Consider the following 26,395-nt stretch of genomic DNA (forward strand, 5'->3'; position numbering starts at 1 on the left):
AAGCGCAAAGGGACTCTCGAGGTAAGCACGGTACCGCAATTTCGGGGACCGTACTTACCGCCTTCCTCAGTCCCATTGAGCCCTATGGGGCAAAAATGGGAATGGGGAAGGGCCAAAGTTCAATGGGGAATTACCGCCCCGCCAACCTTGGAATGGGGTGGTAATTCTCCATTGAGCATTGGCGGATTCGTTACAATACCGGCACCAACCATGGAGCTAATAGCGCCATGGTTTAGCGCTGGTGTTGTAATGAGGGCCCATATATGTTACTGACTTTCATTTCGTTTTTCTAATTCATTTTAATTCATTGTAAAGCGCTTTGGTGTTCAGCGCCCTATAAATATAATACTACTGTAATATTCTATACCTAGACATGTCCTAATCATGTCCCAATTACAGCCTCCTAACATGTCCTAAACATATCCCAACAACAACATATGAAATTCATTCAACCAGATTTGTCCTTGGCCGTAAACCCTGGCACGTCATCTCCCCTGGGCGCAAATGGTCTAAAATGGCGCCCGGTAAAGCAACGGAATAGACCCTAAGATTTCAGCCTGCGTTTGCAGATCCAAAACGCGACGATCCGAAACTATGGCAAACCCTATATTACAATCCTCTAGCAGGGTATAGTGCCACTAGAACATTGGGATCTCATCTTAATAATGGCGTTGAGACATCGAGCAGGTCCCTCCCCATTAGTACAACATGCCCCCATCTAAAAACTGAACCCAGTATAAAGACCTTGAACATATCCTAAAAGTCTAACTCGCCGAGCAACCATAGAGCCTTAGGCCTGGAAACCTTCACCTGTTAATTTGCCACCAGGATCCAAAAACCCAGGAGAAGGGGGAGACGGAGGGGAGGGTAATGGAAAGAGGGGTAGGGGGTGGGAGAGCGGGAGAGAGAAGAGAGAGAGAGAGAGACTCAATGTAAACTGCTAACTATCTCTTTGACTTCGGAAAACATCAAAAAAAGTGGAACTTATTTCCTTATATGCATAAACACCATTCTTTCCCCATCGTGCATGCTTTGTTGCGCTACACTAGGTGTTGTTAGGCCGCATCATGCTGGAGCAGGCAACGCAATGCCAGCCAGGGCACACACTCGGGAACCACAATGTGTAGGTAATTGCCCTCCCTTCCTTTCTGAATCCCCGCCGACACTCCACAGACACTCCTAATTGGTTTACTCAGGGTTACTTAGGATTGTGGTACAATGCAGCAGGACATGCACCATCAACTAGCAACTGACAAAGCCAACCACACACCACATCACAACCACAGCATTGCCACGCTGGCAGACACCATTACGATGTGCATTTGGTCTTTAAATCCTATCATGTTTTTGAGCAATTCCACTGACCCAATGTGCTTTAATTTACAACATCTGCTGCCCATTCCACCCTGGAATGTTATTTCAATCTATTGGATATTTATAATGCGCCTTCACAGCAAAAAGTGTATCAAGGCGCAACAAGACAAAGGGGGATGGGGCAACAGGGATGAAGAAGAACACAAATGGTCCTACTAGACCATATGTCATTCGGATCGTGCCAGTGCAGAAACCAGAAGGGCAGGGGAGTGGAGTGGTGGGGGAGGAGTGCAGGTCAGAGCGGAATGTGCCAATGCGAAGGAGGGAAAGGAAGTGCAGGTCTGAGTGGAGAGCACACAATTGTTCAGGGGGGGAGGTGGGATGGAAGAGGGCCCCTGGGCTAGGCGAGCGCTAAGGGGAGGCCAGGTGGGCAAGTGCCAGGGGAATGCAGGGAGTGCAAGGATGGGCTGAATGGGCTCAGTAGGGGTGCAGGCCCAGCCAAGCTAGTGCAGGGGAGGGACCCTGGAAGAGAAAGTACAGGTTAGAGGGGAGTGTCAGAGGTGCTGGGATAGACTGGGCAAGGAAGGCCTGGTGCCCTGTGTAAATCAGAAGGAACCAGGCAGCCAGTCAACGAGACAGAGGGGGACATTAGCAGGGGAGGGGAAGAGGGAAGGAAGAAGAGTGAAGGATGGTCTTGAGAAGCTTCCGGAACTTAAGGAGATCTGGCTCAAGTTTGAGAGGGGCAGGGATGCCATGCCAGAGGGAGGCTCCTGCGGAAGAGAGATCCACCCCCCACTCTTTGCTTGGTAAAGCGTCTGATCTGCAGAGAGTTGGAGCTACAAGACCAACCGAATAGCTCTAGCAGGGAGGTATTTAGGGAGAGAGCGCTGGATGTAGCGGTGTCCCTGACCCCAGAAAGCCTTTTGGATGATGCAGAGGGTCTTGAACTTGATCCTAGCAACAGCCAGGAGCCAAGGGAGAGATTTTAGATCTGTAGAGATGCAATCTCTGGGCTTCAGGCCAAGGATGAGTCTTGCAGTCCTATTCTGGATTAGTTGAAGGGAGGAGTTGGGCAGATTGAGGAAGAGGCTGTTGCAGTAGTCCAGCCTGGAGAGGACCAGAGCTCTGGAGACAGTGAGTTTCTGGGGGAAGGTGAGGAAAGGGAGAATCTCTCTGAGGAGGTGAAGCTAAAAGTGGGGCTTGTTGGTAAGGCCCGCGATGTGAGGAGAGAAGGAGTGAGAGGAGTTGAAGATGACTCCCAAGGGTCTTTGCCTCACAAGAGGGAGGGGGCCCATGGAGGGCAGGCAGCAAGGGCTGGGGTCCCAACGAGAAGGATCTCAGTCTTACTGGCATTAAGACAGAGATTGTTAGCAGCAAACCATGCCTGAATGGCAATCAGACAGTCATGAATGAGAGAGGAAGCAGTGGAGAGAAGCTTGAAGGAGAGCTGCGGAGAGATACATTGTAATTGTAATTGGTTATTTATAACGTGCTAAATACCCAGAGGTTCCTAAGCGCAGACCCGGGGATCAAACCTGTGTTGCTCAGCGTCATCTTGCTTTCAAGACGAGCGTGTTACCCTGAGCTATCCTCCCGAGACCTTCCATTAATTGTGGAGAACAGAAAGGGGACCTCATGCAAGTTAGTTTGCTCCACCCACACAAAGTCTCTGAAGGTGGTCCTTCCCTCACCATTTGAAGCTGCACTTTCAGTCGCGTTGCACCTCTGGTATATAGTACATGCTGCCGGGGACCAGAAAGGATGCTGGGAAACTTTTTAAGTACAATGCACCATTATACAAAATGTTTTGCTACTCACTTTACTAAGTCAAATAATTGTTACTGTTTCTTTATTAGGCTGTAAAATGGCTGCCAGAGAATGTCCCGCCCATTGATATCCATCGCAGGTCCTGTGACTACAGCCGGGTCACCGGAAGCGTAAGTCTTTCTGCACTCCTTTTTGTTGTTAAATTGCTGCTCTGTGAGGTGTTTTGTTGAATCGTTGCCTTAGCTTTGGGGTTGCACATCACATTAGCACTGGAGACCATGTAGCACTATCCAGGGTCTCATTGTTGAAAGTGAAGGTTCATTCAATGCATAACATTACTTGTGCAATATATATATATATATATATATATATATATATATATATATATATATATATATATATATATATATATAGCACCATAAGTGCCATCCCAGAAAGAAAAGCTTTACAGATAAGCATTGAGGGGTGGGCGATGCGCGGTTGGTGACTCTGAGTAAAGCTTTTGTTGCTTAATTATTAGACTTGAGAACATGTAATTTTCCTTTCTGTAATGCATTTCCTGCGTGTTATCCATCATAGTTATTTTAACAAAAGGACATTTTACAGTAACCCTACCTATCCTCACTGAAGTTGTGGTATGTTCACGATGCCGGTTATTTTGGGGGTCTTCTTATCCTCACTGAAGTTATGGTATGTTCACGATGCCGGTTATACTTGGAACCCTACCTATAACTGATGAGGTTATTGTGTGTTCAGAATCCCAGTTTAGCTGAGGTCACTAGCATTCCTTATGAGGTTATGGTGTGCTCACTGTGCAAGGTTAGTCGGGGATCCTAGCTGTTTGTAGTGCTTTTCTCCCAAAGACATTTTACAAAGCGCTTAGATGATGCTGCATTTTCAGAGTAATGTGTGTGTTCTTTGCCTTTAGTTAGATGGACATTGTCAAACACTGTCATTCGTTCACTGCATATTTTATACATGTGCAGAATCTTACCTTATTTTATTATAACACAGATAGACAGTAACACACTGCCCTTCACAGTTGTTTACTATTGCCGATTTCCACAAGTTGCGACTCATTACGAGTTGGGCGGTGCAGGTAAAATGCAGTGGTACTACTGTATACCCACGCATTACGCACCCCCAAATAAAACATTGGTGGACATTTGGAGGATTCACCTCCAGATATGAGGTGTGATATTGTTTATTTATAAAGCGTCTATATACAGGCAAGTGTTTCAAAGCACTCATGATCTGGAGTTAAATCCGGCAGCGTTCTGCCATATTCTGGCAAAAATGACCCATTGAGTCCCATGGACTCAAAGAAATAGGGATTTATTCTGCCACCATCACTTGTGATCCAGCGGTAATTCCACCCGACCAAGTTGCGGTAACAGTGATGCAATTTGGTGGCTTCTGTGCGGATTTACTGCCCAGACACCACCAAACTTTTAATGAGCCCCATTATTGTCTCACCATTATTGGAATGTTCCACTCTGCAACTTTTAAACCATGCAGAAGTATTTGTAGGTCTTGCTCTTGGGTTTAATACATGTTGGCCGCATCTAAAAACACAGATGACCCTTCGCTCGGCCTGGAGCTTGCATTTTGCTCTTGGGCCCTGATTTTGCGTTTGGCGCTAGTGGTGAAACATCCGGAATTGCATAATTCCAGATGTTTCACTACTCTGCCAAATTCTGAATTTCAGAAGTGCGACTCTTCAAATCCGTCTGCTCTTGTTTGGTGGTAGTTACCATCACACAAAAGCATCAGCTGATGTGTTATTACCACTAGATGTGGTAATACAGCATTTCTCCACGTAGTCCTATGAGACTCCAAAATGAGGAATAACTGAAAGTCTAAGAACCCAATGGAACCCATCAAATTACTGCATATCCACCAGAGGAAATACCGCCAAACATGTATTTGGATACATCACCAAGTAACAACGAATTGCGCCACACACAGTAATCATTTTTGTAATTTCGAATACAAAAAATCTCAATAGGAGACACTAATCCATTTTCAGTACACATGTTCTTTACTAATCAGCCGCCAAGGCGTGTTTCGACCTTGAAGCAAACGTCTTCTTCAGGGCATTTGTTCTAATTTGTCATTTGAAGTTTCAATACTTCCAACAATCGGTTGAATGTCTCCTGCTTCCTTTTTAACACTGATGTGACAACCAATGGTCCTCACGTAACTTCTCTAACTCATTTGTGCAAAACCAAAAATACTAATTCTTCTCTATTTTTCCAAGTAAGCTGCTTAATCAATTTGTTGACGTATAATCCCGACTCAATAATACCTATTTGCTTTTCGCCAAAACATAAATTTGAAATGTTCTCTACTTTAATAAGTTTGCAGCTCAATTAAATCTTGAAGGTATGATCCCAGATCCATAGTTAAAAAAGAAGGGTTTATTAGACCCATCCGCCTCATTGGATGAAAACTGCAGCGTTTTTGTATTGGAATTAGAAAAATGATTACCAATTCAGTGTGTGGCGCAAGTGGTTGTTACTTGGTGATGTGTTTAATTTAGTGACGTTGGGCCTTTAGTCGCGTACTTATGACCAATGCCAGCCTATCTGTTGGAATCGAGATAATATTATACCTCCTATTGCATTGTTTGAATGTGTGTTGGCCTACGCCAAGTTGTCTAAAACATCGTGTAAGTAGATTCCGCAGCAAGGTCTTGACCTTAATGTACTGTGTAAATCGCCATCTTGGATTTAGCCGCCATTTTAGGTTCTCTTGTAATGTGGAAGTCACCCTGAACACCAAAATGGAGGCCGAATGACATTTCGAGTGGGATTCTGGCCGTTGTGACCTCCGCACACATGAATAAGTAATATGCCTGCAGGCCACTTGTTGGGGTCGCGAACTGAGACCTTGTCCTATTGTCATGACTTCAGTCGGGCGGCGTTTCTTTTCCTTATGGAGACGCCATTAACAGTTCCACCACGTCTGACGGCCGTCTGGGAGCACCGCTCTAGTGTTTTTCCAAGATGGCCGCCGGCGTTTACTACTGCCGGCTCATTCTGGCGTTCCTCGCGTTGCACCTTCACTGTTACTCTGCGTCTTGAAGGTAACGCTAGTGAACCTTTTCCTCTGTGTGTTTTTTCTCCTGTGTTCCTTCCCTGTTTCCCGTCTCCCTTTGGCCTCCCGTTTGGAATCCCGTTGCTGTCTCGATCCGTACGGCTGTACTGGTCTCTCTCTCTCTCCGTTCCATTGCCCTTCTGACTTTCAGTCTGTTTTTCCCTCGCTCTTGCTGCCCTCCTGGCTTCTATTGGTGCACTTATCACAATTGATATTTTGGCGTCTCGTCTGCCTTCTGGTGATACTCCATTTGACCATCCCATCAAGCCATCCTCCGCGGAAAGAATATTCTCCTGGACTACGCTTTCTACTCTATCCTTCACCAGAACATCTCCTGCAGGGTTTTTTCTGCCCCTTTGGGCTTTTTCCCTGCTCAGGGGCTGGCTCCCAGGAGTTCCCGCTGTTCGTGTTATCTAGTTTCCCGACAGTGTGGCATCCCAGGGAGCTCGCCCCTACTTACGTCAAAAGAAAGAAGTAAAGAGGATTGATAAAGTACAGACCCGAAGACGTTCTGGGAAGAGACCGGAACTACAAGAGAGGTCCACAGACGATTCAGGTGAGGAGGAAGGAGGGGATCGTTCGTCCAACCTAGATAAACTTGACAGAGTGCAACGCCAAACTACCTCCATGGCTTCTCTCGAGCAGTACCAAGAATTGGTGGCAGCCATTCAGGGGCTTACCGTAGAAGTGCAATCACTCCGGTCCGAAAATCAGTCCCTGCGACAACAGGTAGCAGCTCGTGAGGATGCCCGTGGAGATCTTCCTCCCCTCCCTTTACCTTGCGGGAAATTCAACGGAGATCCAAAGACTTTAAAGGTATTCTTGGATGCCTGTCAGTTATATTTCACCTTCCGCCCTCGTACGTATGAGACCACCCGGGCTAAGGTGGGTTTCTTGGTGTCTAACTTAACGGGAAGTGCCTTGGCATGGGCTTCACCGTTGGTATTACAGGCTGATCCAGCTATCGCTCATTATGATCAGTTTGTACAGCTCTTTAAGTCTCGCTTTGAACGACCCGAGGTACAGTATGCCTCTTATGAAGCAATCATCGATATCAGACAGGGTACGCACGACGTACAGTCTTATGTTACCTCCTTCATGCAGCTTGCCACAGATGCCGGATGGCCCGAGACTGCTCAACAGACTTTGTTTCGGCGCGGCTTACAAGAAGAAATAAAGGATGAACTGGCACGTATTGCACGACCTCAAACGTTTCAGGAACTTGTATCTCTCGCTCTTCAGATTGAGTATAGGTTGAGAGAAAGAAGACAAGAAAGAAGACGTCCACGACCTTCTCCTCTAACCTTCTCCCCAAATCCTTCCAGGGAACATTCAACCTCTTCTACTGTGGAAGAACCGATGCAAATAGGTACCACCCGAGGACCTTTAACAGCCGAAGAGAAAAAGAGAAGAAGAGAACTAGGTCTCTGCATGTATTGCGGTTCTGGCAAACATTTGCTCCGAAACTGCCCAGAGGTTCCTCCACGCCGACCGGGAAACGATACACCCCGAATCTAAACAGGGATAGGTTCGGGGGTGCTGAGATGAATCCCTGTACTAACACTTTGTCTTCCCTTCCCCGTGAAGATAATCGTCTGATGATATTTCAGGTTAAACTGTCCCGGGATTCTTCTACCTTCTGGGAGGCTTTAGCCATGCTGGACTGCGGGGCAGCAGGGAATTTCATCGATGTATCCTGGGCTCAGGAGAATGACGTGCCCATTGTCCCAAAGAATCTACCCATTCCTGTCGAAGGGGTGGATGGCCAGCCTCTGTCCTCAGGACCTGTTACTCAAGAGACCCTACCTCTTAGGGTCGAATTGTTCCAACATCAGGAGGAAATGACATTCGACCTCATTAAAGCAGCGCATTTCCCGATCATCCTGGGGATTCCGTGGCTGCGTAAACATAACCCGAAAATCGATTGGTCAAACAACACTATCCAGTTTCAGTCGCAACTTTGTCTTAATGAATGCCTAAACTATAAATACTCCCTAGACTCCATGCAGAAGTGTGACTCCATGCTGGCAGCTTCACTCCATCAAGTACCGGAACATTACCAGGAGTATGCAGAGGTCTTTATGGACCAGCAACCCCACTCCCTTCCTCCTCACAGAAGAGAAGACTGTACCATTGAAATCCTACCAGATGCGTCTGTTCCTTTTGGAAGGATGTTTCCCCTATCCTTACCCGAGCGGAAAGCTCTTAAGGAATATCTAGACTGTAATCTACAGAACGGGCTTATTCAGGAGTCCAGATCACCCGCTGGAGCATCACTATTCTTCATCCCGAAGAAGGGGTCTTCGGAACTCCGTCCTTGTATTGACTACCGGGGCCTAAATCGCCTTACCATAAAGGACCGTTACCCTATGCCCTTAATCAAAGAGATATTAGAAGCTGTCCAAGGCGCATCTGTCTTCACAAAATTGGATCTCAGGGGTGCGTACCACCTGCTCCGTATAAGACAGGGTGATGAATGGAAGACGGCATTTAGGACTCCACTAGGGCATTTCGAATATCGAGTCATGCCTTTTGGTTTGGTAAACGCCCCTGCTATATTCCAGCGCTTTATGGATAAATTGTTCGCCGATCTCCTATTCTCTTCAGTGGTGGTATACTTGGATGACATCCTCATTTACTCTTCCTCTCTTCCTGAACATAGAAGACTCGTCAGACAAGTGCTAGAACGTCTACGGGAAAACAAGCTACTGGTTAAACCTGAGAAGTGTGTCTTCGAGGCCTGTTCGGTGTCTTATCTGGGTTTTATCCTCTCCCATGAGGGTATTCGTATGGATCCTTGCAAGATACAAGCAATCACCCATTGGTCTGCTCCAAGAAACGTTAAGGAAGTACAGCGTTTTCTCGGACTGGCCAATTTCTATCGCCAGTTTATCTCAGGTTTCTCCAATAGGGTTCTTCCTATCACATCACTCTTGAAGAAAGGAGTTGTCTTCATTTGGACACAGGAAGCGGATTCTGCTTTCCAAGCTTTAAAGGAAGCATTTACCTCGGCTCCCATATTGGTACAACCGGATCAACTTTTTCCCTTCATTGTGGAAACGGACGCCTCAGGTGGAGCCATAGGAGCCGCTCTCTTGCAAAAAGGGAAGGACGGACTTGAACATCCTGTGGCTTATTATTCGAAGACTCTGACACCCAGCGAAAGAAATTACTCAGTCATCGAAAGGGAGTTGCTAGCTATCAAACACGCCTTTGAAGAATGGCGTCATCTTCTTCAAGGTGCCATGCATAAGTTTACAGTCCGTACCGACCACAGTAACCTTCGAATACTTCAACAGATGGAATGTCGCAATGCTAGACATGCCCGTTGGGCTTATTTTTTCTCTCAGTTTGACTTTGTGATTACCTATCTGCCAGGCAAACTGAATATTTTAGCGGATGCTCTGTCACGCAGTCATGGGTCGGACAATGAGGCAAGTTCCAGCCACGAATTATTGTTAGCGGGCAAAGAAATTCGGACTGTGGCAAATACTTTTTTACGCGAAGTCCAGTGTGAACAATACAGTGTACCGATGAAGACTGAAGTAGCCTCTAAATTGGAAGAAAGAAAAGGGATTCTTTTCAAAGGTCAAGCCTTGTACCTATCCAACAAAAGACACCAACGACTGGCCCTTTCATGGTGTCATGATTCACCCATGGCCGGTCATAAGGGCATTCGTGCCACCAAGGATCTGGTGTCCAGACTGTTTTGGTGGCCGGGTTGGAACCAAGACGTACATTCATATGTATCTACCTGTGCCATATGTGCAACCAATAAATATCACTCATCCAAACCCTTAGGTCTTCTGCAACAGGAACCAGCACCCAAACAACCATGGACCCACGTGTCTACAGACTTTATCGTGGACCTACCTAATTCTGAAGGGAACACCGTCATCATGGTGACTGTGGATTCTCTAAGCAAACTGGCTCACTTCACTCCCTTGAGAGCATTACCTACTGCTCTTGAAACAGCTAAGACCTTTCTGAAGGAGATTGTGCGACTTCATGGCCTGCCAGAAACCGTGGTGTCAGATCGAGGTCCTCAATTCACTTCCCAATTTTGGGGTATCCTCTGCAAACAGATAGGGATTCAACGAGCCCTTTCATCTGGGTTCCATCCTCAAAGTAACGGACAAACGGAAAGGCTCAATCACACGCTGGAGCAATATCTTCGATGTTTCTGTAGCAGAAAACAAGATGACTGGAATGTCTTTCTCCCTATGGCTGAGTTCACTTATAACAATACCAAACATTCAGCCATTAATATGTCTCCTTTTTTTTGCACCTTTGGTTATCATCCGAAACATCTGCCATTGGCAGAGATTCAACCCTCAAAGATTCCCGCTCTTGACCACCTTCTGAAGGAACTCAATGACACTCATGCACTAGCCAGTAAAACCTTGGACGCTAGTCGTCATACCTATAAGGTATGGGCTGACAAAAAGAGGAAGGCTGCACCTTCTTGGTCGGAAGGGGATAAGGTTTGGTTGGCCACTAAATTTCTACCTCGCTGGACACACATAGGGAAATTCGCACCAAGATATATTGGACCGTTTCGTATCATAAAGAAAATAAATCCTGTTGCATTTCGCCTTCAGTTACCTCCCTCTCTTAAACAGGTGCATCCCGTGTTCCATACCTCTCTTTTGAAGCCCTATCTTCTGGATCCTTATAAGAGAAGATCCAAGAGACGATCCCAGGATGTGTCGTCTGAACCAGCTGAATATGAGGTGTCACATCTGGTAGATTCCCGTTACCATCACGGTATTCTACAATATTTGGTCCACTGGAAGGGTTATCCCATCGAAGAACGGACATGGGAGCCTGTGAGACACATTCATGCCTCTCGACTCATTAGAAAGTTTCACAGACTATATCCAGGCAAGCCCGGGGGCCCCCCGTGTAGAAGAGGGCATACTGTCATGACTTCAGTCGGGCGGCGTTTCTTTTCCTTATGGAGACGCCATTAACAGTTCCACCACGTCTGACGGCCGTCTGGGAGCACCGCTCTAGTGTTTTTCCAAGATGGCCGCCGGCGTTTACTACTGCCGGCTCATTCTGGCGTTCCTCGCGTTGCACCTTCACTGTTACTCTGCGTCTTGAAGGTAACGCTAGTGAACCTTTTCCTCTGTGTGTTTTTTCTCCTGTGTTCCTTCCCTGTTTCCCGTCTCCCTTTGGCCTCCCGTTTGGAATCCCGTTGCTGTCTCGATCCGTACGGCTGTACTGGTCTCTCTCTCTCTCCGTTCCATTGCCCTTCTGACTTTCAGTCTGTTTTTCCCTCGCTCTTGCTGCCCTCCTGGCTTCTATTGGTGCACTTATCACAATTGATATTTTGGCGTCTCGTCTGCCTTCTGGTGATACTCCATTTGACCATCCCATCAAGCCATCCTCCGCGGAAAGAATATTCTCCTGGACTACGCTTTCTACTCTATCCTTCATCAGAACATCTCCTGCAGGGTTTTTTCTGCCCCTTTGGGCTTTTTCCCTGCTCAGGGGCTGGCTCCCAGGAGTTCCCGCTGTTCGTGTTATCTAGTTTCCCGACAGTGTGGCATCCCAGGGAGCTCGCCCCTACTTACGTCAAAAGAAAGAAGTAAAGAGGATTGATAAAGTACAGACCCGAAGACGTTCTGGGAAGAGACCGGAACTACAAGAGAGGTCCACAGACGATTCAGGTGAGGAGGAAGGAGGGGATCGTTCGTCCAACCTAGATAAACTTGACACCTATCCCTGACCTATGTGTAAATGAACAACTGTATCAGCAGAACTGATCAAAATGCATACATTATGGGATTGACCTGGCAAGGAACCCTAGGCCTGGTCCTAAGAATGGTTAACCCGCGAGGGGGTTGGCCAGATCAGGATAAAGAGTATAAAACACGAGTATCCCAATGTACGGTCTCTCACACTAACGCAGTGAACTCTCGTTGAAGTTCGTTCTGTTACTCTGAGAGCCGAATAGCTATCCGTTTGTCAATTGACTTTTTGGTAACTGTTGCAGCTTTAAAATAAAGCACTTTGTATGTTCTTTGTAACCTGTGTTGGTGTGTTTCCTTTGGGCTTCCCGGCCTCATATCAATTTCTTTGTTTTCACAGTTGGTGCCCGAATAGGGACCCTCAAGATAGATGCCGGATCATTGAAGTTTGACGCAGACTATCGAACCGGGATCGGACGGTGTGATTCTGCGGGCCCGACCGATCGAGACGCGATACCTCGGCAGCGCTGCACGATCCGATCCTTGGACGATAGTCGTGTGGTCTGACACGGCATCTAGACGAGGGTCCAATTTTTGAGGCGGGCAGATTTGCCGAAACCACCAAACACAAGGTAAAATTCGTTAGGTAAGTTCTTTGATAAACCGTACGGTCCTCCTTAGGTTTGGTCAGGTGCAGTCGTGACCCGGCTCTTAATTTAACCCTGACAATTTGAATTTGGCGTATTGTATCTGCAGACACAATTATTGACCAGGTAACACCAATATTTTGTGAAATGCCTGGGAAATTGTCTAGCTGCTTTAGGGCTCTGTTCCGCAGTGATCGACAATCCTTGGAATGTAGCCGCCCGGCACCACAGGAGGGGTCGCTGGCATGTACTATGTACTGTAAGTATGGCATTGGAAGTATAGTATTTAATGATATTTGGCACAGACAGACCAGACATGCCTCTGAATTTCAGTGGCCAATCAATGGTAGTTTTGAGATCCCCCGTATTGAATACTTAGAATCGATCTTGTTAAAGAAAAAGGCTAGACCAGCAGCCTTTGATGTTCTACAGAATTGGAAAAAAGAAGCATTACAGCAGCTTAAAAGTAGGGATAAACATGTACGTCGTCATAAAACAAACGCCGAAAAAGCATTATTTTATGATAAAGAAAAGCGTTCAGAATCAGTTAAAAATATGGATAGAGCTTTTTCACTCGGGATCCAGAAAATTTACCCCTCTAAAGATTTCCATGTTTCTGAGGAATTTATCGAGAAGTTATTAAACAAACGCAGGCCTGATGCCTCAGCGCCACCTCCGTATGCTCCTATTTTGGGCGCTCTGCCCATTCCTGTTGTTGCTCCTGTTGTTATTCCTGTTCCCCCTGTACAACCTATTGTTCCTAGTCCTCTGGTTGTTGTTCCTCCACCTATCGCACCGCCCCTTCCTTCTACACCGATAGTTGCGCCTTTATTAAATTTACCTATACCTCCGCTCCCGAGTGACCCGTATTGACTGAAGTCGATCCAGGTGCAGGATCAAAGATTGTGACTCGTAGTACTGTTTCTGCAGATAAGAAACAGGAATTGTTTGCATGGGCTAAGCATTGCATGGAGAAAGGTGATCAAGTTAATGTTTTTTCCACATTATCTAATTTGAATAGTTTTCCCGAGAAAAATGTTTTTATCGAAGGGTTGGGGACTCATTTGTGTGTGATGTGGGGTAGATTACAAAATTCGGATCTTCCACAAGGGGTGAGAGATCTGAATGCTTTGGCACTTTCGAGGGACACAGAGCAGAAAGTATATGGGCATGTTGAAAAATTGTTTGAGCTTAGGAAAGACTTTGAAAAGTCACGAGATGAGGACGACGAAGACGATAGAATATATGTAGAGACACGGTTCCTTCCGTGCCGTAGATCGGCACCTGAGGAAGTACGAATTTGTACTAAAGATGCGGTTCGATGGATCTCGGATTCATCGATTCTGCCAGATGAAGTATATGACACGTATAGTCAGTATACAGTAGAAATGCAAAGAAAGGTAATTCAGGTGATGGTACAGCACCTGCAAGAAGAATGTGTAAGAAAGAGGGTTAGTTGCCCCATAGAATTATTGGGGATTTGTAAAAGGGCTTTTTCGCCCGATACTTCTACAGCTGCCTTAGCGCTCGACCTGGCCCTGTTGCTTAGTAAGCGGCCGGAGGTACCTATATCTCAGTTGCCTATGAGAGAGGTTCCTCCGACCTTTGTCCCAAAAGTTGAGATCCCCGCCAACGCTGGGACTGGTGCCCCCGCTGTGGATATCCCTGCACATTATGTATCGCAATTTGTTCACGCCCCGTTTTCACGACAGGAAGTGAACACAATTAGACAATCAGTTCCCGATATCAGGAAAAACCCAACAGGGTTTTACAAAGAAATAGAGTCTGTCTTGCAGTCCTCTGTGTTCACCTTGAGTGACATTGACTTGTTATTCCCTGTACTCCTACCCGTAGATGTATGGAAACAGGTTCGGACAATAGACGATGTGTCGGGGTTGGGAAATACGTGGGCTAATATGATTAGAATTGATGGGGAAAGACCGGCTGGTGAGAAACCACCACAGGTAATACTTACTTTGCCTGACAGAATTGTCGCAAAACTGAAAACTATAATTCCAGAGAAAAGAATTATTTGGGACAAGCTTACAGCCTGTGTCCAAGGAAAAACTGAAGGCGCCACCGAATTTTTTAATAGATTCGAGCAGGTATTTTCTGACTTCAGTGGACAGGATTTTGGTACAGAGTCGGGGAAAAGGTTGTTCGTCGACAAATTTGTACGTGGATTGTTACATGACATCCAGTCACAGATTATGTCCTCTGAGAACGCTTGGCAGGCAAAATCTCAATCTGAGGTTTTGCACATGGCTCAGTATTATGAGAACCGTGTTAATAATGAGAAGGAAAAGATTGAAAAGAAGAAGGGAGATTTGAAAACCAAAGTATTATTACAGCAAATTGTTAGAAACCCCAGAGGAGGCACGACACAGACTAGAGGTCAGTATCTCCCAAAAGGAAATGCTCCTTTGGGCCCTGTGAATATTAATCAATGTGCTTATTGCCGCCAGGAAGGTCATTGGCGAGCACAGTGCCCTGTCCTCCGCCAGAGGTCAAACAGTGCGTTTGGGGGATATGGGTAGAAGACCTAGGGGCTGCCCTGGAGCAGGGGGCCTTGATAGAGGTCAGCTTTTACAAGATCCTCAGCAACCTTTTTCACGGGAAAATCAGACCTCGAGTGTGGACTCGAGGTACATATTTGATCACCCTTCTGCTGCCTACCTTTCTGAAGAGCTTCCTTTCGACAATACTCTATTTCATTAGGATTGCCCGAAGCAGGGTTTGGAACCTTCACCTATTCCCGTTAATCAGAAAGGCCCCTACGTTGAATTATTAGTAGGGAATAGGAAACACCAGTTTTTGATTGACACTGGAGTGCAGAAGTGCTCCATTGATCATTCTCGGCTTCCAAACATCCCACTGTCAGGGCAAACAAATGTTTCCGTAGGGTTTTCTGGTGTACCAACTGTCTGTCCGGTTTCTGTACCAGTATCCGTTTCTTTGGGTACCTTTACGGACCATTGCCCTTTTCTTCTCACTTCAAACTGTGGAGAGAATTTGCTGGGGTTGAATTTGTTAAAGAAATTGAATGCAGTAATTCATTGTTCTTCTGATGGAGTACGGCTGACGATTTCACCACAGCAACTTCCTAATTCTCAGTTTTTTGATTCGACCTTTTACCTCCTGAGTTAAGTATTGTCCCGGAATGTTTGTGGGTGGTGGTCGACAATGATGTCGGATTACAGATTGAGCCCGTTAAAATAGTACTGAAACATGGGGTGAAACTGCCACGCATTTCGCAGTATAAAATATCAGCTGAGGGCGAACGTGCTTTGAAATGCATTGTCTCCGATTTTGTGCATCGTGGGGTGATCGAGGAGATTACAGGTAGTTTGTGTAACAGTCCGATCTTGCCTGTATATAAGAAAGGTGACAATGCAATTCCATACCGGTTCATAATTGATCTTCGTGCTATCAACAGAGTGGTCGCCCCACAATTTCCAATTGTGCCCGATGTGACGACGATATTAACAATGATCCATGCTACGGCTACGCACTTTAGCGTTGTGGATTTAAAAAACGCTTTCTTTAGTATTCCTATACATGAAGAAAGTAGATATTTGTTTGCGTTCACCTTGGGAGGGTGCTCATTTACATTTACAAGGGCACCTTAAGGGTATACTGACAGTCCCAGCATTTATAGTAGGGCTTTGAAAAAGCAGCTCGATGCCCTTGAATTGCCACCTACTTGTACGCTGCTCCAATATGTCGATGATTTGCTTTTGGCTGCAGACTCTGAGAGTGCTTGTAAAGAAGGCACTGTACTGTTGCTTGTTCATTTAGCTAAAAATGGTCACAAAGCTTCGCTTAAAAAATTTCAATATTGTTGTCAGGAGGTCGCCTATTTAGGCTACCTCCTGTCAAAGGAGGGGAGAAGATTGACACCTGAAAGAATAAAACACATTTCTGGCATGTCTGTTCCAAATACACAGAAGGAAGTCAGAGCCCTAATAGGTATGGCTTCTTACTGTAGGTTGTGGATCCAGAACTTCTCACTAGTGATAAAACTGATTTTGGCTCTGACGAAGAAGGGCATTTCTCTGCCATTGCCATGGGAATCGGAACATCAACGATCATTTGAGCTTCTCAAAACCGCGCTATGTTCTGCACCGGTTCGGGTACTCCAAATTATGACAAGGCCTTTGTGTTGTTTGTGCATGAATGTGATGGATGTGCTTTGGCTGTGTTAACACAGGAACACAGAGGGAAGAATAGGCCGTGCGGCTACTACTCCTCCGCCCTTGATCCTGTCGCATGCGCTTTGCCAAGATGTTTGCGCGCTGTCGCTGCTGCTGCCGCGTCTGTAAAACAGAGTGAGGGGATGGTCCTAGGCCATGATTTGATTTTGATGGTACCTCACTCTGTTGATATTTTATTGAACAAAACTCAAACGCAACACCTCACCTCTGCGCGGCTAACAAGGTATGAACTAATTCTATTTGCCCCTCACATCCAAATTAAGAGGTGTTGTGTTCTTAATCCGGCTGAACTCTTACCTTTCCCGCAAAACACTGTTTGCGGTGACGAAGAATTACATGACTGCCTGTATACCACTGAACAAGAAATGAAGGGCAGGATAGATCTCATAGATACTCCTTTGGAGAATGCAGAAGGGGAGCTGTTTTGCGATGGCTCCTGCTTCAAACTTTCGGATGGTACATCTACAGCTGCTTATGCAGTTACTACATTGAGCAAAATTGTCGCAGGCCGCAGAGATTATAGCGTTGACCCGAGCTTGTGAACTTTCCCAAGGGCGTAGAGTAAATATATATACTGATAGTCAGTACGCATTTGGGGTGGCTCACAACTTTGGAAGGCTCTGGTCGGAAAGAGGGTTCCTGACCTCACATGGGACCAAGATCCAGCATGGCCCCTTGATACTGCAATTACTCTCGGCACTCTCACTCCCTAAACAGTTAGCGATCATGAAATGTGCAGCACATCGGAAGGTCATAGATGATGTGGGCAAAGGGAATGCTTTTGCGGACTTGATAGTCAGAAAAACGGCCACAGACATTAGCACGAACATGTATGCCTCGAGGGAAATGAGAGATGCTTACATAATGGATGAAGGTATTGGGTCTGTGCGAGATATTCAAACTGAAGCCACAATAGAAGAATCTAAAAGGTGGGCTGAAGGAATGGGGAAACTGGATGATGAAGGGTGTTGGGTGGATACATCCGAAGGGAAATGGTTGCTCCCTGATTCTTATGTATTGGCAATGGTTACGATGGCACACGGTCCTACGCATGTGTGTGCCCAGCAGATCACGAAAATATTAGAACAGGTTTGGGTAAATGACAAGATTCTGAAAACTGCGAAGAGGCACGTCCAGAACTGTATGATCTGCTTACAGCACAATGTGGGTAAGGGGACAGTGACTCCAAGGGGAAGCTTTGGGCCCCCTTCTGTTCCCTTCGAGGTCATTCACTTTGATTTTATTGAGATGGAACGATGTAATAATCTAAAATATGTTCTTGTAATTATTTGTGCCTTCAGTAAACGGGTCGAGGCTTTCCCCGTTAAAGATGCTACCGCCATGACCACTGCAAAGATTATGGTAAAAGAATTAATTCCTCGATTTAGGCTCCCGAGGATAATTTTGTCGGATAATGGTCCCCACTTTATTGCAGCAGTAATTTTGCAGATATGCACAGCCCTATGTATTGAGAAACGATTTCACTCAGCTAGACATCCTCAAAGCGCTGGGTTGGTTGAAAGACACAACGGTATTTTAAAGAATAAGCTTGCAAAAACATGTGCTGGTACCAAACTAAAAGGGCCAGATGCCTTACCTATCGTGTTATTAGCTATGCGTACCACACCTCAGACTAAAACTGGGCTTTCTCCATTTGAGGTAGTGATGGGGAGACCTGCTAACATTTGGGGTCTCCCAAAACCTAAAGCCCTGAGAGAGGTGGAAAATGTATTGCTTGTAGACTACTGTAACCAGTTAACTAAAAACCTGTATTTCATTTATCACCAGGTGCACTCGGCTTTACCTGTACGGTTCACGGGCCCAGGGCACGATATACAGCCTGGAAGTTGGGTCCTAGTGAAGGCCTACGAGAGGTCTTCCTGTCTCGCGCCTCGCTGGGGGGGACCCCACCAGGTGTTATTGGTCACCAGGACAGCAGTGCGGGTGGCTGGAAAGAAGAACTGGATTCACGCGACGCACGTCAAGAAACTTCCTCACCCGACGCCACACGTTACAGAAGAAGCAGAACCCCTCGCTGATGCTACAGTCTCTGATCTTGGAGTAGCAAACAGTGCTGTGAGTGCGTCGGAGAAATTCTCTGAGCTCCAGGAGCTTGGGGAACATTCCATTTCATCTCCGCACTCTCTTGAAAAATCACTTCCGGAAAACACTGTTTCGAGTTCTGCGACTTCCGTCGCCTCCGACACGTCGCTTCGCTCAGGAAGTGACGACACTTTACTTCCGAACCAGACAATTTTGGGTACCACCAGGTAAAACCTTCGACCAAGGAAATAGAACTATGGCACGAGTTTTGCGTGCATTTGGAAAAAGGAAGTGATTGGAAATTCTCTTGTTACGAGAAAGTTTTGTTGAACAAAAGAGATTCTGCTGGCTAGGGTTGGGAAGGACTAAGAAATCACGCGACAGTAGCGTCGCCAGCAACGAACATCGGGTCATCGATTGAGGAACTACGATGCCTGCCACCTCCGCTGCTGCCCCCAGCATTGGACTCGTGAATAAGGGGGTGACCAAATTGGACGATGAACAATGTGCCTGGGCCCCGAAAACGTACTGCTGTGTGTTGATAATAATAATTGTTATTTTTGCAACTGCTGCTGTAGGACTTTGGTATTTCGAAGAAATCTATCCTCTGAAACCTTTACTACCGACCGAGATTGTACCAACTGTTTTGACTCCCTCTGTACACCTTCACACTCTGTCCCCTAGAGACTCCCAACATAGACAAAAGTATCATAATAACACTCTGATGATAGTATTTAATGCTACTCATCCATTTTTAATAAGAGTAATTGTTGGATTTGTACTCATTTACCGCAACATGGGAACAAGGGACTGGGATGGTATATACATCCTCTACCTTTAACGACTGCTTGCTATGCCTCTCTTAGAGCACTATTCTTTGGCCGATGGAATGATAGCATCTCAGGGAACTTTGATGGAACTAATCTGAATGATTTCGAGAAACGTGAATTGACTCCCCTGGGATGCTCGCTTTTTGCAAATAGAAGTAAACCTAACGTCGCTTCTATTAGGCCGTCTGATAAACTATCTCTTCCTTTTCAAACTCTGATTTCCTTTAAAACGGCTCTGATAGGCAATAAGGACGCTGTACCTCCTTCTTATTCTATAAATCATAGTCCTGACTCGGTTCCCTTCTGTGTACAGAGAAATGGCACTAGGCCAATGGGAGATTTTGAAGGTTGTAAAAACATTGTAAATTTGACTGGGGAAAACAGGCCTCTGTATGTAGGGGGGCCTGTTTATTTTGTTTGTGGTAGTTTAGCATTTCCCTGGTTGCCCAAGGATTGGCAGGGAACCTGTTATTTAGGAATATTGTTACCCGGGGTATTTGTAGCTAGTACATTGGAGGTTTCTAAGGCTCGCCCACGGCGAGACGAGAATGGAGATACCCCTGGGCAAGTATTGGGAGACATAGCGAAATCAGTTGTGCCCTTTTGGGGACAAATAAACTCAGAGAACATTAGGGGATTAGCAAGGGTACTGGAGAGAACGATCAACCGGACCACGGACATACTCTACAATATGACCTGTGAGCAAAAAGCAATAAGATTGGTAGCACTCCAAAATCGGATGGCATTAGATGTCATTTTGGCAGAACGAGGTGGAGTATGCAAATTAGTGGGGTCCGCTTGTTGTGTTTTCGTACCACACTCCTCACCAACAATGTTTAAAGCAATACAGAACTTGCATACTCTTAGTTCTGAAGTACATATCCCTGCAGGAGATTGGAATCTTAGCACTTGGTTCTGGGATTCTTTACGATCTTGGGGTTGGAAAGTGCTTTCCGTTATTTTGGTTATCTTAGGGATCCTGCTATTCCTTTGTTGCTGTTTTCAATGCCTCCCGAGTATATGTGGAATGCTAGGGGGATGTTGTGCCCAAGCAGTGAGCACAATAGGGCATAAAATGTATGCCCCAGATACAGCATCTAAAGAATTCATGTTACAAGAGGTTTCGATAAACGACCTAATGGCTATAGACATTACAGACAATGATTTGGAATCTATGGATGATAACACATGGAGTTATTTTCAAAAATATTAGGAATGATGTTAGCACTTGGCATAGGCCAAAAGGAGGGTCTGTTGGAATCGAGATAATATTATACCTCCTATTGCATTGTTTGAATGTGTGTTGGCCTATGCCAAGTTGTCTAAAACATTGTGTAAATAGATTCCGCGGCAAGGTCTTGACCTTAATGTACTGTGTAAATCGCCATCTTGGATTTAGCCGCCATTTTAGGTTCTCTTGTAATGTGGAAGTCACCCTGAACACCAAAATGGAGGCCGAATGACATTTCGAGTGGGATTCTGGCCGTTGTGACCTCCGCACACATGAATAAGTAATATGCCTGCAGGCCACTTGTTGGGGTCACGAACTGAGACCTTGTCCTATCCCTGACCTGTGTGTAAATGAACAACTGTATCAGCGGAACTGATCAAAATGCATACATTATGGGATTGACCTGGCAAGGAACCCTAGGCCTGGTCCTAAGAATGGTTAACCCGCGAGGGGGTTGGCCAGAGCAGGATAAAGTGTATAAAAACACGAGTATCCCAATGTACGGTCTCTCACACTAACGCAGTGAACTCTCGTTGAAGTTCGTTCTGTTACTCTGAGAGCCGAATAGCTATCCGTTTGTCAATTGACTTTTTGGTAACTGTTGCAGCTTTTAAATAAAGCACTTTGTATGTTCTTTGTAACCTGTGTTGGTGTGTTTCCTTTGGGCTTCCCGGCCTCATATCAATTTCTTTGTTTTCACATATCCACTATAATTATAAATAAATAAATAATTCAGACTGGCAAAGATTGAAGAGTGAGACGATATTTACGTCATTCATGGTGGATAGCTCAATGGAAGTGTTTGCCCCTACTTTAGTTAGTTAAACAAAACCTTGCGCGTCATGAGACTGGAACCCTGAGTGTGTGTCAGGTCTGTGACCTAGTTATAAGAGAATTAAGTATCCGTTTAAATTGGAACCAAGGTTACAAGAAAGTGTAACTGCTGCAGGTAGTTGTGTCAGACTGGATCCTCTGCCCAAAAGAGACTATCTGATCATAATTTCACAAACTGTAACTGCGCAGTGTGGTTGTGAAACTTCTTGAATTGTTAGTACTTTAGTTAGTTCAATTGGTCCGCAATGCAGTTGCACCGTAAGCAACATTCTAGTTCAGGAAAAAGAAAAAAACGCTTTTGCTTTAATTGTCATTTATTTAAAACAAACGCATCAGAATAATTAAGGTTTTGAATAATCAGCAAGTGTTTATTTGCTGCAGAGTCTGCAACTCTGTTTATTTTTTTGTGGTTGTTCATTATTAGTATTGGTGATTTGGCACAGTATAAGAGCAGACACTACAATATGTTAGTATGTGTCCATACTTACAAATGAACAGGTTTGAGCAGCACTATCAACTAGTCTTTGGCCAGCATGCATGATTGAGCATTTACTTGGCGCACAATGAAGAAACAGATCATTGTTTTGAATATCTGTGTGTGGCATTTTCAAGAGGGAAGGGCAAGGTGGTACACTTCTATTGTACTATTTCCAAATACCCCTATGAGGGGAAATTCCATTAAGGAGGAGTGCTGGTTTCCTTGCATGAAATCAGAGCAACTTGGCAGCGTGAGAAAGACCAACCGATTGTTATATATGAGAAATGCGACTGTAATTAAAGGGTTTTGTCAATAAGTGCATACTACACACTGGACCTGATGTTCATTTCATTTTTCCCAACACTCACCGTAGAGAGACTGAGCAAGGTGGGAGGAATTCCATCTTCTAGTGCCTTCTAGTGCCTAGTGGGCCTGCTTCTGAGCACCATGTAAGATGAGGGAAGGGGCAATCCAAGATGTAAACACGCTTTTCTTATTTTCTCCCTATTCTGTATCTATATAAATATAGTCAAATAATATTAAGCAATAGCTCAGAAAAGCGTTGTTCCATCACTGAATGACACTTTTCTTATTTTACATGGAGCTTAAAATCAGGCCCAATGCATTCTGCCAGGTCAAAGATGTTAGACTTTATAATGTTTTGTATGTGTTATCAATGTTATGGATATTTTATAACGTTGTGTTTGTGTTGCGCAAAAGGCCTTCAGGCGGAAAGTAATATGCAAATAAATCAGAATCGCACATGGCTCTACATCCTTGTGTTCAGCCGAGGAAGCCATTCTCTAGCGTGGTCCGTACCGCTGGATAATGACCTGCCTCACAGTATCAAGAGCCAAACACTTAGTGTCCGATTCATGGAATGACCTGCGCGGAAAACAGGGACTTTGCGCTCCAAACCGCGCGTGATATCCTGTTAGCAGATTCATGGAATTGACTGCGTAGGACTTTTTCGTACTCTCCATGGACTTTTCACAGGCTCATCACGTCACTACGAGAGGGCGAGTGCCTTGCACAAGACACCATGCAGAACATGGGCGTGCCTTGCACAAACGGCAGAGTAGAGGGCGGAACGTGGAAAATGAGGAAGAACCAGGGAAAATGTGGGCGTTACGAGGGACAGACTGCAGGCAGTCCATCGCATGCCCACTATTGCGCGGAACAATACATATTTATGGATCTGACCGCACAACCTCTCAGTGGGGAAATGGCCACGCAAATCCCTCATACTATCCGCCACACGAAAGCAGGCATACGGGCACTTGCGCATAGGATTCACCACAGAGAGGTAAGATCGAGTGTCGGATTTATGGGTGCGTATACTCAACTGGGGTTCCTGTCTAACTTAGGGATGCGTGTGCGCAGTGTAGCGGGGTGCAGGATGGTTTTACAGGGGTTTGCATGCAGATTTCCAGAGTTTTACCTGTATTACGATAAATCGTATCGTATGCATGTTGTCGTGGTGCAAGTAACAGTTACGAGGAACCCTGCACAGGCTCCCCGAGATGCAGGCCTGCTTGCGGGTAGAACACACACTGTGTAAAGGGTGCATGTATACGCGCCCGGGGAAGCACGCAAAGGTAGCTGTTTCTGGTTTATTTTGCTTTGCGTGGGGCGTGTCAGGGGCATCCAGGCTGCAACTTGCGTATACGATTACTTTGCGTGAACAATTCCATGAATACGCAGAGCGCGCAGAAAGACCTCTGCGCGCAGTCTCACACAGAGTCATTTACGGCGCGCAGGCTTTGCAGGTTCTCTGTGCACTTTTCCATGAATTGGGTCCTTAGCCCATAAGTAGGGAAGAGCATTTATCTAAGGGATAAAGCCCACTCTCCCTGCGAATAATTTAAACATTGGGGAAGATTTGCAAAAGGACCTTTCATAAATTACGTGTGTGTAGGGTACACAGAAGTGGAGAAAATTGCTGCCTTCGACACTCATTCACAAGCGTTAATCTGTCCACGCTGAATGTAGTCGAGTGCAGAAAGCAGGCAAGGGTGTGCCTGCAGCGCCAAGGATCAAAGCACCCCCTGGCTCACTACGGGGTGCACTTCGTGCTGCTGTAGAGGCGCCCCTTTCCCTTGCACACGGCCCTGTTATAGGAAAGGCACAGGGGAAAGTGGAATATAGCTTAGGGCGGAAAAGACAGTGGGTAGCATTGATCTGCCCACAATAGAAATGCTCATACTATCCATGAGCATTTTTATTTTTTACCTTTTTAACATTTCCACAAACCAAACAGTGGCAGAAATCTAAAAAAAAATGTATCTGTCCTGACGGTCCTTCAAAGGTCTGTCACTTTAAATGTGCTCAACTCTTATGGGGGTCAGGCAGAGAAATGGTAAATATTGAAATTTCTGTCCTAAACTAGAAAAACGAAAGAGCCCGATTTGTATAGTGTGGCCCGCACACATTAGAAATAGAAATACAGGCAGTGCCACGGAACTATGGACTAGAAATAGTTTATTTTCTATTTTTAGTGCAAAGCAGGCCCATGCTGGACTTGATTTTTTTGTAATTTTTAGGGCAACATGCCTTGGAGTAGAAATGGAAAAAATACTGTTATCCATCTGGGATGGTCTGCTCACTGGATATATTATTTTTGCTATTTCTATTGTGAGTGGGTGGCAAAAGCATGCCCCTCGAAAGGCTGGGTAGATGGGTAGGCACCTGAAGGTATGCCAGCTTGCCCTACAGTCCTCGGCACAGCTGGTTGAACTTTCTGAAATAAATCACTCTATAATATCTGTCAATTCCTGAGACACCTGTTCTGCAGCTGGTTTGGAGTTTTCAATATGTTATGTTAAATGGCATTTATATAGTGCCTTATGTATCATTGGTATGATCTCAAAGCGCTCTCGGGAACCGTAGTTCAAGTCAGTAGAGAGAGAGTGTAGTAAAGTGTGTGGGCGCACCGGCTATGATTACAGCTGGTGTGGTTGTTGCTTGATAGCTGCTTCTTAGCGTAGGTGTGGTGCTGAGGAAATCAGTTGGATGTGTTCAGTCTGGAGGGTGGACATCCAGACTGAGTTCTGGCTGCGTTGGGCCTGAGGAGACGCCTAAGAGAGCCAGTATGGGCTCAGCTAGCTGTGGTTTATTAGAATGATGGGTAGTTTGAGAGGACATGGTAGCATGAGAACAGCTAGACCAAATGTGTCATAGTATTGCTGTGTTCTAGTTGAATGATGGTGTATAGGAGAGAGTAAGCGTAGTAGTGTGATATGGCGGTAATCAGTAAGGTGCCTGCGACCGGGCATACCCAAAGATATTGGGAATACCTTCTAGATTCTACTTTCACACAGTAACGCTTTTAGGCATACTTTAAGATTAATTTTAACACAGTGAGGCTAATTAGGACATACTCAATGATGATGGGAGTACCTTCTCGATTCAGTTTTCACAAAGCAACTCTATTAGGTACACCCTCTGAACTCAACACTAGCACAATGACGCTATTAGGGCATGCTCAATGATGTTGGGGTTGTCTTCTAGATTCAACTTTAACAGTAATGCTATTAGGCATATTTTCTAAGTTCAATTCTAACACAGTGACGCTTTTAGGCACACTTTCAAAGCTCAATTCTAATTTGGCAATCCTTTCAGTTGTTTGCCTGGATGATGTGCTGGGGGTGAGTAGCTCAGCACTTGAAAATGAGCCACCTCTGGGCGCCCCTTAGTGAAACACAGAGTAGGGGGCTTAGAAAAGGTCAGGTTAGGTGAAGATGTGTTGGTAGAGTCCTTACTTCCAGTTATTTGGGAGTGTGTTCGATAGTGTAGATGCCTGCACTGCAAAGCATCAGCCTCATTTGGTGCTGAGAGGGTACTCTGGGGGTGTACTGTAGGTATTGGGTTGTAGAGTGGACATTTCTTCCAAAAAAGAGGGTGTTCGCTTATTGTGGTGGTTCCTCACTCCAAACCACTGTGACCCGCCGGCCCTTTCAGAGTGAGGCCCCTATGTGGTGCGATGGGCAGACCAGAGTGGAGCGCCCGGTATTAAAGGCGGAATGTAGGGCAGTGGGCCTATTGGGTATAAGAGGTCAATCTGAACCCCCCTCCCCTTATCCACGGAGGTTATGCTGGAACTTCAGTGGGACGAGGATGAATGTGTGCTCCATGGGTTGTGGCGGGGTTGCGCAGGAGTAAGGATGGGTGTGTTGCTTCATCAGGACTACAGCAAGGAAGCTGCTAAGTCTCCACCTTCCTACATAGTCCATTCCTTAGTAG

General features: G+C 45.7%; 1 protein-coding gene across 2 annotated transcripts in view; it reads left to right on the forward strand.

Annotated features, from left to right (window-relative positions):
- Window positions 1-26,395, forward strand: part of LOC138566230 (G-protein coupled receptor 22-like) — a 1,714,615-nt gene that overhangs the window by 372,956 nt on the left and 1,315,264 nt on the right. For both annotated transcript variants that reach the window (XM_069643296.1, XM_069643294.1), the window contains exon 2: window positions 3,171-3,251. The gene's annotated coding sequence lies outside the window, so the exon portion shown is untranslated. The remainder of the gene's footprint in view (window positions 1-3,170; window positions 3,252-26,395) is intronic.

This window comes from Ambystoma mexicanum, chromosome 2p (assembly GCF_040938575.1).
Source record: "Ambystoma mexicanum isolate Mex_15411 chromosome 2p, UKY_AmexF1_1, whole genome shotgun sequence".
Lineage (NCBI taxonomy): Eukaryota > Metazoa > Chordata > Amphibia > Caudata > Ambystomatidae > Ambystoma > Ambystoma mexicanum.